The 13,850-nt window shown below is 42.2% G+C and overlaps 1 long non-coding RNA gene across 2 annotated transcripts; it reads right to left on the reverse strand.

Annotated features, from left to right (window-relative positions):
* Window positions 1–1,311: 1,311 nt before the first annotated feature.
* On the reverse strand, window positions 1,312–8,527 carry LOC118780163. 2 transcript variants are annotated; one of them, XR_005005071.1, is made up of 4 exons: window positions 8,444–8,527; window positions 7,758–7,817; window positions 2,333–2,924; window positions 1,312–2,097 (listed from the first exon to the last, which is right to left on the reverse strand). It is a non-coding gene; the product is annotated as an uncharacterized LOC118780163 (long non-coding RNA). The 2 variants fall into 2 exon arrangements; XR_005005070.1 differs by lacking the exon at window positions 8,444–8,527 and having other exon boundaries at window positions 7,758–8,423.
* Between the last annotated feature and the right edge of the window lie 5,323 nt (window positions 8,528–13,850).

Here is a 13,850-nt window from a genome sequence, read left to right on the forward strand (position 1 = left end):
GTAAATGTCTATTATATGCAAAAAGATATATACCAATAAAATGCAAAAATATATAACATGCAGGGGCTCCTGAGTGGCTCAGTCGGCAAAAGCACTCATTCTGAGTGCAGACTGAGGGCTACAGCCGGGGTTCGAACCCTCCACCAGGGATAGGGATGGGTACGTCAGCAGGGTCTTCAGTCTCTTTAGCAACAGCGACCCCTGCTGGTCTATCAGGCGCCTGTGGTCCATGTGCCAAAGCTGCATATGAAATGTCTTCCTCCGACTCATCTCTGTGCTAGCTTAGCTTGTGGACCGCAGTGCAAAAAGAAGCAGCAGCTGACATCACGTGTCTCGGAGGAGGGCACGTGCTTGTCCACACTCTCCCAGATTACATCCCCAATGTTACATCTCAAAGTTCCTTGGGCTTGTTGTGTTGCAGAAAACTGCTCTTTGAAATTACAGTGAAACGGGACCTTCAATTAGCTGATCTGCACTCCATTACACAAATGTGCAGACACAGATATGCATCCTCAGTGTCTCACAATCTTATTGACATGGGAAGGACCACAACAATATTGTTACAATTACAGACAGGGGATGGATTCTGAACTGTTTTATTTGCACAGCTACAGAAATATGAAATCGAAAGATGGCCATCACTGCTCTTTGTCAGACCGAATCTACTATACAGGGTTGGAGAGAGAGTTCCACAGACTCCCAGGCAAAGAAACTGAGCAGAGGCTGACCATTCAGTATTTTTAGGTAGGAAATTCCATGATAAGGCTATGGCTCATGATGCTGTTAGGGTAAAAGGTCAAAATGATAGCTACAAGATGTTTCTACAGTGACAGTCGTCATATGGTCTCAGAGATCTGTAGTTATGTAGTTAAATAACTCACATTAGTGTGTGAGGGAAGGGTGGATTTTTGAGCATGGGGTCTGTCTGTGTTAGCAGTTAGATGTTTTGTCCTGTATTTTAAACTAAATGTGTACATGTATGTGTGTGTATGTATGCAGTGTTGGGCAAGCTACTTGGAAAGTGTAGTGAGCTAAGCTACCAGTTACTCTACATTAAATAAAGGTTCACTACACTGAAGCTACCCCCAGAGAAATGTAGCAAGCTAAGCTACACCAACACAGCAAAAGTAGTTTACTACATCAGAAGCTACTTTTTTATTTATTTTGTTAATTTGAACCAACTTCATGCCAAGTCAGTGCTATCTCAGTGATCAATATAACTGTCAGTCAAACAGATACGCAGGTAAAAAATTGTTCAGTTCAACTGTTTATTAAAACCAACAAAAACAAACAAACAAAAAACGTCCTCCACATAATAACAAAATGCAGGTGTGCATGTGAGTGTGTGTTTGTGAGACATACAGTATCTCTCTCCATTGAATCAAGCTTCTGCATATCAAAGTTTCCTCCTCACTAGAGGATGAAGTGGCCAGGCTGGACCCTGATCTTTCTCACTAGAGGTGTTTGTTCACACGACACAACAGAAGCTTTTCAAAATTTGCATCGGAAAGACGGTTTCTCTTTGGTCGGAAAATATCTTTCTTTTCCTATACTAAAGAGTCGTTCACAAGCTGCACTAGCAGGGACTCCTGTGTTGTAATTCAGGAAGATCTTCATCATCGGCAGGTTTTGGAATGCATTGACAAGGTTGGTTTCAGTCGATTGCAACTAGCTGTCCACTTCATTCAGAACTGTTGTTGTTCTCAGTGATGGGAAGTAACCAGTTACTTCATCACTGTCATCACTTGGGTCCTCGCCATCTGTCTGCATGTCATCTAGAGATTGAGTTTGTGGCAGGTTTACTTTTTCCTTTCAGGTTTGACACAACATCAGCCTTCTTTCCGCTGGGGCCAATCTGAACATAGGTTGAGCTGCAGAGGCTATGAGCAACCTTTCATCTTGAAAAATGTAACCAAACCTCTGCTTCACCCCATTGATGATGGCATCTACCAGTGGGTTACAGGGATGCAGGTTTGTCTCATGCTTCATCTGCTCCATCTTCTCAAGGAGAATCATGATTGTTGGCACCAACACTCCTGTGTAGGCCATTCTATCAGACTGTAGTACGTCAAGGGCCTTGGCCAGGGGTGCCATAACCTAAAAGATGCACAGAAAAAAGACAACGAAAAAAATAATTATTCAAAAGTAAAAGTTATTATTATTATTATTATTCATAATAATCTTCATAATAGTAGTAGTAGTTTAACATTCAGTTAATAACCTGGGATACTACTACACTCTGTAGTTGCCTTTATGTTCAGACAGATACATGGATTACAGCAAATGAACACCAGTTAACTTAAGTACATACCAAAATAAAGGTAATATTTACCTAAACATAATCCTGTATGAAGGTGAGTTCTGCCGCTTTGAAGCGAGCAGCTTCTCACAGGTTTCCTGAAGGTCTTGTTCTTTTGTCAGGATACAGGTATTCAAGCGCTCCATGGCATGGTAAGTGGAGTTCCACCTTGTTGGACTGGGAACTATCAGCTGGCACCCTAGCTTGTTTTTGATGATATCTGAAGCTTGTGTGCTCCTGTGTTGCTTGTTCCATAGTGCCTGGCATTTGCCAATCTTGATCTTGATATTTTTTTAAAGGGCTCTGACTAGGTTAAAGCACTCTCAATGTCTCTTGTGACAACCAGGTTGAGAGTGTGGCAGGCACATCGCTGATGAGGTGGGAGACTGTAGTCTTCTTCTGTTTTGTTTAAGATGTCTGTGACATTTATGAAGACAGGGTTGTCCTCCTCTTCTTCCTTGAATTCTCTGTGCACATCTTCCAACATCTCAGCCAAAACATCATATGTGTGGCACCCTATGATCCTGCAACAGGCTAATAATGTCCGGTTCTTGGCACGCAGTTGGCTTGACGGGCAGGGCAGCGAGGTAGCAGGACCGCTTGGGCTACAGCCCCAGGCAGGAGCCTGGAACAGGGATAGGAAACAAATAGAGAACAGTGATTAGTGGATGTTAAGTGTGGGAATGGAAACAAAAAGCATAAAGGCAAAGGGGGGGACAGAGGGGGGAAGAGGGATGCATGTGCGTAATAGGGAAAAGTCCCGCCGGATAAGGACTATGGCAGCATACCTAGGAGATGAGAGGCAAGGGGCCAGCACAATCATGAGGGTGACCCTAAGGAAGTCAACACCAGACCACAGCCGGATCAGCTGAACACAGAGTACCCAGGCCGTGATGTAGTGACAGCAATGACCACTTAGTCCACCAGAGACTCAATGTCAGCACGGTGCCGTATCCCTCAACTAAAGGATTTGAAATAAAGATACGTTTTTAGCCTAGACTTAAAGGCGGAGAGAACCTCGGTGGGTAGTTCCAGAAAAGAGGGGCTCGGTACAAAAAGGTTCTACCGCTTAAGGTATTTTTACCCACTCTTGGAACAATGAGAAGTCCCGTGCTTTGGGAATGTAGAGGTCGTTTTGGAGTATATGGGCGGAGAAGGTCCTTAAGATAGGGAGGGGCAAGCCCATTTAAAGCTTTAAATGTAAGGAGAAGTATTTTGAAATCAATGTGGTATTTGATAGGTAGCCAATGGAGAGAGGCTAATACTGGGGTGATGTGCTCAAAGCGCTTTGTTCTGGTTAGAATACAAGCAGCTGCATTTTGAACCAGCTGAAGGGGCTTTAGGGAGGCATATGCACATCCTGACAAGAGGGCATTACAGTAGTCCCATCTGGATGTAACAAAAGCGTGGATTAGCTTTTCAGCATCGTGTATTGATAGAATTTTCCTGATTTTGGCAGTCCTGGAGGTGTTTTTTATATGGGTGTCAAAAGAGAGCTCAGGATCAATCGTGACACCAAGGTCTTTGATGGTTGCACTTGAGGCCAGTGAGACACCATCAAGATTTAATGTAATATTGGTGAGTTTGCTCCTGACAGACTTTGGGCCAATAACCAATATTTCTGTTTTGTCCGAATTTAGGAGGAGGAAATTATGGGCCATCCATATCTTTATGTTTTTATGTCTTTAAGGCAGGCTTCCATGTTTGATATTTCCAGGGAGACATCAGGTTTAGCCGATATGTATAATTGGGTATCATCTGCATAACAGTGGAAATTAATGTTTACGAATGATATTTCCAAGAGGGACCATGTATAACGAAAAGAGCAAAGGTCCAAGCACGGATCCTTATGGTATTCCATGTCTTAGAGTTTGGAGGACTTATTGTTGATGAAGACAAAGTGATGTTGCTCTGAAAGATAAGACCTGAACCATGATAGAGCCTTTCCACTTATGCTAATAAGGTTCTCAAGTCGGTCTAATAGAATAAGATGATCAATAGTATCGAAGGCTGCACTAGGAGGTCTAGGAGCACAAGTAGGGAGATACAGCCATTGTCAGAGGAGAGAAGTAGGTCATTGATTACTTTTAGGAGAGCAGTTTCCGTGCTGTGAAAACTGAAAGACTTCCAGAATATTATTGGACTGTAAGAAGGAGCAAAGTTGTTTTGTTACAACTTTTTCTAAGATTTTTGAAAGGAATGGGAGATTTGAGGTCCTGTAGTTCGACAGGTCATTCGGGTCTAGAGTGGGCTTCTTCAAAATGGGCTTGATGACTGCTAGCTTGAAGGACTGAGGTACATGTCCAAATGTAAGGGAAGCATTGATAAGATTTAGCAACGGAGCGCCAATTTCAGGTAGCAGCTGTTTTAAGAGTCTAGTTGGAATGGGGTCTAGTAGGCAGGTAGCATTTTTAGACAAATTAATTAGGAAGGAGAAGTCGCTAAATTCAATGGGTGTGAAAGAGTCAAGGCATGTGGCTGGCCTATTGGACATCTCTACATTATCTGAGGCTGGACATGCCAGGCTGGAGGCAGAATTAGAGGAGATTTTTTGAATTGTGTCATGTATCTTTATGATTTTGCTGTCAAAAAAGTTCATGTAGTCATCACTACTATGAATTGCTGGGACGCAGGGGTTGGCTGACGCAGGCCTCTTAACTAGTCTGGAGATGGAGCTGAACAACTACCTGAGATTGTCCTTGTTTTTCTCTATTAGGGTAGAAAAATACACCAATCTGGCAGCTGTGAGCGCATGCTTGTAGCGTAGAAGACTTTCTTTCCAGGCCAGGAGAAAGACCCGTAATTTGGTGGAGCGCCATTTCCTTTCAAGTTTTCACGCAGTTTGTTTCATAGCACGGGTCTGGTCATTATACCAGGGTGCTAGTCTTCTATCAGGGACTTTCCTCTTTTTAAGGGGTGCAACGGCATCTAGAGTGTTACGCAGTGTGGACTGAGTTGATTTATTTTAGCCGAACTAAGGTTCGAGCATAAGTTTAAATATTCTTTGTTGTTCAGACTGTATGATGCAGCGAGCTCATCAATAAAGGCTTTGGTAGTAGCAGAAGAGATGGTGCGCCTGAGGGAAAATATGGACTCTGAGTTAATGTAACAAGCAAAAGGAAGGTTGAAAGTCACCAGGTAATGGTCGGACAGTACAGGATTGTGTGGCAAGGTTACTACATTGTTAATTTCAGTGCCATAAGTGAGGGCCAGATCCAGCGTGTGGTTGCAACAATGTGTGGGTTTGTCCACAAACTGAGAGAATCCAATGGAGTTGATAATGGACAAAAATGCTGCTCTGAAGGGATCCTGTTCATTGTCCATATGAATGTTGAAATCGCCCACTACCACAACCTTTTCTGTGTTGACAACCAGGCTGGAAAGAAAGTCTGCAAATTCAGATAAAAAAAACAGTGTAAGGGCCAGGTGGCCTGCTAACAATTACTAGGGTAAACACCTGAGATGCAGTCTTGTCAGGATGTGTAAAGCTAAGTACTAACAATTCAAATGAATTAAAGTTATGGCCAGATTTAAAAGTGGCACAAAGATTAGAGGTATATACAGCAGCAACACCACCACCTCTCCCAGTTGAGCGAGGGACCTGGTAGTTACTGTAATTGGGAGGTGTTGATTCATTTAAAGCAATAAATTCATTTGGTTTAAGCCAAGTTTAAGTCAGACATAGGATGTTGAATGTATGGTCAGTAATCAATTCATTTATTAGCATTGCTTTGGGTGTTAAAGACCTTATATTTAATAACCCAATCCTAAGGACCGTTTGTTTGCAGGTATTAATTTCAGATTCACCAGATTTAATTTTTATCAAGTTCTCAGGGCAAATGCCTCGAATAGATTTCGGGGGATGGGACCAAAGATCGGGGGACAGACACTGTCTCTATGGAACTAAATTTAAGTGGTGGTTCAAGGGAAGAAGCAGAGGTCTGTTTAAGACAGAAAGTCTGCTGCCTGGCCTTTGCCCTGATGAGTCAAGGTTTTAGACTATAAGCAAAATTTTTAGAGATAAGAGCTGCGCCCTCCCTTGAGGGGTGGATGCCATCTCTTTTTAAAAGACCAGGCCTCCCCCAAAAGGTGTACCAATTGTCTATGAAGCCTACGTTATTATAGGTACACCACTCAGACAGCCAGCGATTTAGTGACGATAATCTGCTGTAGATCTCGTCACCGTGCCGCATAGGGACGGGACCAGAGAAAGTTACTGAGTCCGACATATGTTTTGCAAGTTTACACACCGATTTAATCGTTAACTTGGTTATTTTTTATTGTCTCATACGGACATTGTTTGTGCCGACATGAATAATAATTTTCAAGAATGTACTTTTACCTTTACCTCTAGCCAGCACTTTCAGATTTGCTTCTATGTCGGATGCTCTGGCCCCGGGAATGCAATCAACTATGTGTAACCGGGCCTACTGGTTTATACTACGCCACCTTGGGAGTTGCACCCAAGGAAATAGTTATTACACAAACTGTTTATTCCCCACTCCGGTCCCCTTAATTGAATAAAGTCAGCAGAGGCGTGGATTCGAAGATAAAAAAAACTCAGTTTATTATACAAAAACGACAAGACAATCCATAGAATAAAATAGAAATAAAAGATAGTGGCAATAAGTCCTCCAGGACTGCTATAGGCGCCACTTGTCTGCGTGCGGGTAGGAGCCGACCGCTGGGAAGGTACGCACGACACCGGAAGTGGGAGTGACACCGCAGACTCTTGTGAGGCAGAGACGCAAGCACACAAAGGAGCACTGCAGGAGGGTGAGTTCAACAAAAAAGTGAAATTAACCACACACCGAATGTCCCACAGACGCGCGCACACACACACACCGTGTTTGTTGTAAAAGACAACCACCTCCGATATGCCGCTACCGCCTCCTCCCCGCGAGTACAAATCCAACGCGCACGAGTAAAAGCCACAAACAAGCCCAAATAAACAAAACAGTAAAACCAATTAAAACACGTGTAAAACAGCTAATGTGGTTGGTTTGTCGCAGAGGACTAAAACAATTTGGGTTACCAACTAAAAATTCACTATAAGATTCGCACGGGGCACACTTAAGGGCGAACGAAGCAACCACCGCAGACCGCGGGGCAGATCTACACAAAATGAAAACCCGAAGGGCAGGTCGCCCTGAATATAGCTAGCTAGCAAGCTAGTTACTTCCACACAACGCGATCTACCCTGACAGGCAACACGTACAATACCGTAACGCTAGCACAAAGGCACCATGAACGTCGGCTACCCCGTGCGATTTACAGTATATCGCACAGTAAAATAATTAATCAAATCATAATCAAAACACAACGGCAAAACAGCAGCCAACAATGTCCTGTATGGGTCAGATCACAATTAGAGCATGTATGCATTATAATAACAACACCTCGGGAGCCGAATGCTTCCCTACTTTTACCGCTAACAATAAAAGTTTAAAACCGGTACCTTCATTCACCACGAAGGCGGATATTGTTATCCAGGCAGCACCGCTCAGTCTATGGCCACCTATAAAACAAACAGCCGTCAGATCTGCACCAACGGTACGCAGCATGCATGTTCATAGTTTAAAACCTACCTCCAAGACAGCAAGGAATTTACGCATCACATGCACAGCAGAAGGTAAGGCTTTTTTTCTCTGCTACCACCAATACGGCTATGTTGTCAGCCCTGCCTAGCATGCTAACTAGCTTGTGTGTGCCTACTCATTGTTTTAGCAATCCTGCTACATATGGTCGCTGGAGTCTCTACGTTCACTATTATTTCACGTTTATTATTATTTTTTGGTGCCGCTTCTCCTCCTACAGTTTTTGAGATTTTGTTTCCAAACGCTAACGAGACCACTGCTTTACTACTACTACTGCTTTAAGGCCAGTCAGGACGATAGCGACCTAGCATGTTAACATTAGCTACATCGAAAGACGTCTTGGCCCGCACTCATTTTTTAATCGCGGGGGGCAATTACACTCTGCATTTTCTGCAGGAAATGCTTGTCTAGTTATGATTATATTTCTAGTAGGTATTCTACTTCTAGTTATTCTGTTTATTTTTTTATATTTTTATATATGTTTGTTAGCTAGCTAACTACCAACTGTCAGCGTCTTTACTACTGTGTTTTTTACTAGCAAACGTACCTGGGTTCAGACTCCAGAGCCAACGGTTTTCTAAACCAGAATGCCCGGATGAGATGGTGATATCTGATTTGTCAGGACGTTACTCCCCTGTCATGATGTCACGTCATGTCATATGGAAGTGCTCCTGTGGCTATGTCCGTGTATAGCGGTGGCGTCACGTACTGATCCTTTTGCTTCTATTTCAGACCACAGCAGAAAGATCAAAAGAGGCTTCTCGAAAGATCCACTGTGGTTGAGCTTCAGAAATGCTCAGGAAAATGTAGCTTGTGTGGACGCTACCGCACTACTTGATCAATATAAGAGCTTCGCTACTGAAAAGCTATTTGATTCAGAATACAGCGTTGTTACCAATACGTTACTGAGAAATATAATTAAACTAGTAGCGATGCTACTTGTGGTGATGCTACTGGCCAACACTGTATGTATGCTAGTTTTGACTATATGTATATATTGTGCATACTATGTGTGATTTATGTTATTTCTGGGTCTGCAATCATCTGCTGCAGTTTTCCTGTGGAGTAAATCATAACAAACCACATCAGTTTCCATGGCAGCAGCTGTGAGGAATGTCACACTGACATGACTCTCAAGTTGGCTTAATGGAGCTGACAGGTAGACATAAAATCCAGCTTTTTTCAGACATGTTACAAGACAGCCAGGGAGGGAGGTAAATAATCCAGAACAGGATGTTCGCTGAGCAATGCTTTTGAAAAATCACATTTCATGGACAAAATTTGTGTCACTGCAGGCAATGCAAGATAAGACACACCTTAATCAGCAATCTGTCCTTGACATCACAAAAGATCAGATATGGACACGATATTGGGTGGCGATTTGTCGTTTGTCACAATGCAATTTACTGTAAACCAAGAGGTATACAGCACGGGATGTGGATTTCTAAATCAATAAAGACATTATGCTAACTATTACTGGTATACACAAGATCTTTTATTCATTCATTGGTTTGTTTGTGGGTTGAGCCTATAAGGCCTTCTGAAAATAATGTGGGTTTAGTGAATCTGTCAGCCTCAGACAGCAGGGGGTCTGTTGTGTTCAGTTAGGCAGAGAAAAGGCCACCAAAATCATGAGTCAGAACAGAATGTACACTGAAAACGCAGACATCAAAGACATCCGTGTTAGGCTTTCAGGTGGAAGGACCAAGGCAAAGACCGGGGTCACAAACCAGGTGTTTATCCAGATATTTGAAAACCGTCCGAGTCCAAACCAGAAAATCCACAGGCAGAAAATCCATAAACACAAGGCAAGCACAAAATCCCAAAAAAGCAGGCAGAAAGTCAAAAACCAGAGCAAGCAGAAAGCAAACAGGCAGGAACAAAACAAACAAATACACTGAGACAAACAGGCAGAGAAACAGAGAAGATTGAGGGGTATATATACACAGGCTGGTGATGAGTAAACAGGCAACAGGTGCTCAGAATGGGCTTCAGGTGGTGGGTGTGGCAGCAGGGCAGATAGGTGGGACAGGAGGTGGGACAATGGGATGTAAACAAAAACAAAAGCACACGCGACAAACAAAAGACACACCCACATTGACAGACAGGAAGACAAACACAATTACAAGCAGGACATCAAGCAAACGTACAGACACACATGTCTGCACACACTGGTTCACACACACCTAATCATGCATGCAAGACACAGGTGCGCACACACACACACATCCAGTCATCCACACATTCAAAAATACACAGCTGCATAGACATATACAGATACATGCACACACACAGTTGCAAGCATACCCGAACACAAAAGACAATAACATGTGCACACACATCTTCAGTGCTTAGGTAAATGCCCTAAGGCTAAGATGCCAGACAGAAAGTCTGGATGCTGTGCAGAGGGAGGGGCCATTAGCAGTCTGAAGCCTGACTGAATGCATTATCAGCTTGAATCCATGCTGTTGCACACAGATCCTGGGTCTGGCATTGCCCTGTGTTATTCAAGCAATACCACTATAGAGCAATCTAAGGCTCATACACATGTCCAGTGCTTTTACTTTGTTCTATCAGCTTCTCTTCTTCATCCAGAAGAGGATGTTCTGGAGTGAGGATGATATCTTTAAATTGTGGAACTAAACAATCCAGTTGAACCTTGTTCAAGCATATACATATACAAGCATAAGCAATACTAATGCCGTATATAGCATATAATACTAATACCTGCAACCTGCCAGCTACAAATTTCAGTCCATGTCCAATCTGGACTACTACAACTACTGTTCTCTTCAAGGAAAGGACATTTTCAGCACACCACAATCACACCTTTACAAGACTGGCATGACAGGCCCAGAAATCTGGTTGCACTCTTCAGCATCAGAAGCAATCTATTGCGGTGGTTGTCTTTATCATACCAGTTGATTTACATTCTCAGACCAGCAATTAGTTAACAGTTACAAAATCTGATGAGGTAACAATATCAATATTTATGTGGAGCAGTCACCGCTTTACATAGATCCAGTTTATGATGGTCCAAATTTATGTAAAAATGCTATCATCATGACATGACACAGGTTCAATTTATCATGAGATAGAGGCTGTGGGGTGAAAACTACAGTGAGAAAAGAGCTGAAGATGGTTTATTTTATCCTCTGTGTCACTTCCCCCTTCAGTAAAAGGTCTGAAGATTATCTGCATACCCGTACACGTTAACCTTGGGGCAGATCAGTTGGTCTATATATAATAAGGATGGGCTAACAGCGGAGATGGATAATTACATTACTTAGCAAGGTTTATTGATTTATAAAAAAATCTCCTTGATATAATGCAGAGATAATTGGATCTGCCCATTGCCTGTTCTAAACTGACAAGGGGCAGTGTCTTGATTTGCACATTGCTGTTCTGTACCATGTCGTCCTAAACCATTAAGCAGTGTTTCACAATACCGAATACTTACAGTACACAGTACTTCATATGTGTATGTATCTTTAAATATGCACATTTTCACATGATAGTGATATATCATAAATATTTGACATAATACCATAATATCTTACTTTTTTGTCATTTTAATTCTAGCCCCCCCACCCCCATACTGACCCATAGGTGACCCAGTTTCCTTTTTTTTCCCCACGTGACCCAGTTCAGATGTCTTTACAACAGAGTGAACAGCAAAAAAAACCACATGAATTTGCATCTTTTCAGTTCCAATTTGGAACACATGAATATGTGGAAATAGGATATCTAGCCAGGTGACCTGCATGCCTCCTGTGTGTGGATGATAAGATCCTAATTAAGCATGTTTAACGTGGCTCAAGCAATTTCTGTGTCATTCTGTTACTCTGTGTCATCTTACCCTCATTGTTATAATTCTGCATGACTAGACAGACGCGACATCTTTTGTTGTTGTTTATATATGCATGTGGGACATTTCAGGATGGAGGTCAGTTCACACTGATATCAGATATGGGCCACTTTCAAAAATGAATATGAACGGTTAGGAAAAAAATTGGATCTGAAAAACAATTCAGAATTGAGCAATAAGCCTGCAGTCTGAAAGTAGTCTTATACTATTTCATCCAGTTCTTGGTGAGTTTCCATTTATGTTTTGCACGCAGGTTATATTTTCTGCAGTAGTAAAATATGAAAAAAGACAATACAGTGGAGCCAAGTTTGCTTCCCACAAACACTTACATTTGACTTTGCATTTCTCCTTCTGCAGTGTTTTGCAGATGGCTACTACCCAGGTGTTCCCAGATCACTCAGTGGCAGAGCCCTTTGGTCCAGTTTATGTAATATTGCTAGCACCATCTATGGATAAGGGATAATGTGGCGCAAGCACAAATTACTAACATGCTCAGATCTCATTGGTGTGGTGCAAGAAGATTAAGAAGCAATATCAAAGACAGTGTACATAAAAACAGATGATCATAATGGTGGGAACTTGTAGGTTTAAGTGCGGTCTGAGTGGTGGTTAACACAGAGGCTTGCGGTGGGTGGGAGGTGTAATGGATATGCCCTAAGCCTGCTCCAGTTTTGGAAGAGTGACTTCACAATCAGCACAGAAGACAGTACAGACAAGCTTAATTAAAAAATGCCCCATTTTAAAACAAATGAGTGATTCAGATGAGAAAAAATCATCACTTCATCACTGTTCATTAGCACCACCACACCCCCGCTTCCCCTACACACACATCCTCAGCCTGCCCTGTTTGTTCCAGCTGAGCAGCCATCAAATACGGTTCGGATTCAGTGTACAGGTTCTCTATCCCTACATAACAGTTCTTAATCTGGAGGAGTCAGTCATGATTTACACAACACAACCTGTTACTGCAGAAAACATGCTGCAAGTGTGCTGGCCCTGACATGGTCAGCCTAAATCAAGTAAGAAAACTGACTTTTTTCTGAGATCAGGGCAAGTGTTATCAAGAGTTTATAAATTTGCTTTGTGACGGTACATACAGCAAAACACTTTTACTCTAGGTCAATTTAAGGAACATGCTACCTTTTCCAGAAAAATTAGTAAGTTATTAGTAACATGTAAAATATTAGGTAAAGTAGGACAATAGCAGAATATACCAGAACACTCCACTTCCCACAACGCAATGCTCAGAGGTGATCCATAGTAATAACTCAGATAACTTAATTTGTATATCACTGAGCTAATCAATTGTTTTTTTTGTTCTGTAATGCTGCTTGGTGCGATATATAATGTGATTATGAATTCTTGATTAAAGAATTAAAGATTAAAGAATACACCTTGCCCCTCAAAAAAATCTGCCTTTCCACTCCATCAGATAAATGTGATCAACAGGGAGACCACCTCTCCAATACCATACCTAAGTAAAGATTTTATATTGTCACAACTAATATACACACACTCATCATAGAAACTTGCATGCCTGAGTTGATGGCATCCCTCAACACAATTATCTACAGAGAAGGTCCTACGCAGATGTTGATCTGCTACACAGATGCTGATTTTTACAGAATGTAGATTGTTTGATAAAAAGGTGCCCTGTGAAAAGGATGAACAGTCCAGATGATTTGCAGATCCATAAATCTGTACAGTATTGATAAAACAAAACAAACTCCACTCTGTCACACACCCTGGGACCAGTGACATGAGCACACTCTGTCTGCACAGGTGGGCACAAGGGCCTTCCTGGCCAGCATCACCCTAACAGCCTGAATGCATGAATAAAAAACTACACTCCCACTGTGTAGTACTTACACCCAGTCTCCTTTAAGCCCAGTCCTCAATAACAAACTGAATAGCCTTCATCATTTACCCCTTTCAAGACCTGGAGGCAAAAGATTAAATGTATGAATCTAGTTTTGAAATTGAAAAGACAAACATGGAGACACACTGTGAGTAACAGCACACGGGTTAGATGTCTTGCCAAGCTTACATGGGAACACGTGACCCAACCCATTACAGGGAATTGTAT

The sequence above is a fragment of the Megalops cyprinoides genome, chromosome 7 (assembly GCF_013368585.1).
Source record: "Megalops cyprinoides isolate fMegCyp1 chromosome 7, fMegCyp1.pri, whole genome shotgun sequence".
Classification (NCBI taxonomy): domain Eukaryota; kingdom Metazoa; phylum Chordata; class Actinopteri; order Elopiformes; family Megalopidae; genus Megalops; species Megalops cyprinoides.